This window comes from Seriola lalandi, unplaced genomic scaffold (assembly GCF_002814215.2).
Source record: "Seriola lalandi dorsalis isolate HSWRI2012SDOR001 ecotype SW California unplaced genomic scaffold, Sedor1 jcf7180002054633, whole genome shotgun sequence".
NCBI classification, from domain to species: Eukaryota; Metazoa; Chordata; class Actinopteri; order Carangiformes; family Carangidae; genus Seriola; species Seriola lalandi.
Window position 1 is genome coordinate 7666 of NW_019525186.1, and position 991 is coordinate 8656.

Consider the following 991-nt stretch of genomic DNA (forward strand, 5'->3'; position numbering starts at 1 on the left):
CCATCCACCGGGGCAGTTTATAGCTTTGATCAATAAGTTCTATCAGAGCGTTGCGACGCATTTGTTGCCTGGAAACATCCGGAGAGAATAACGGAGCGCGAGGTGAGTGATGTGCACAGAAAGTTCATGCTTTCACTTACATGTTATGGAAGATCGGTCCAAAGCGTCTGGTTTGACGTCCGCGTCATGACGTCAAATTAACACGTATGAAGACAACATTAAAATGCCGTGTTAACACGCTTAATCTTTAAGACCTTTTAGACTTTAATCATTTCAAGACAAACAATTCCCCATTCATCCTACCTATGACTTGAGGTGAGGAATATTGACATTATTATTATAATTATTATTATTATTATTAATAATAATCACATATTTATATATTGACATTATTAATATATGCACTTTTAAAGGCTACTACTTGTTGAGAAATATTTCATTTCATGTGGTATGTTTGTCTAAGTGCCACTAGATGTCAGTATTAGAGCACAACTGGACTGTTGAATCTTGAGCAGATGGAGGAGAAAAGAGAATTTGGGTTCAGTAAGTCTTTAATTTATATGTAAACTGTTTTAAGATCATTCTGATCAGGGACGAGAGTGTTTTCCGATTTATTGGATTTGAACCCATTTGCAGTCACACTGGGTCAAGTCTGGCTGACTGTGTGATGAACATGGGGCCAGCTTCACAAAGGTAGACTTTGACTGTGGCTTAGATATAACAGAGTCCGACTTCAGGTAAACATCTGGGGCCAGTTTTGCAAAGATATGTCAGACTGGTCTGCAGTGTTAGGCCAGTTTTAATTGTTGCTCATAGAGCAGTCTAATGTTAGTCAGACTGTTTCACAAAAACAAAGACTGATTTCAAGACGGAAACATTAGACACCTTACCACCAGGCTAACTCAGGCCTAAGACCAATGTTACCATGGTAACAATCAATAACACCTGCGGATTCCAAGCTCAACTCAAGAAACACAACTCACTCCTGCAT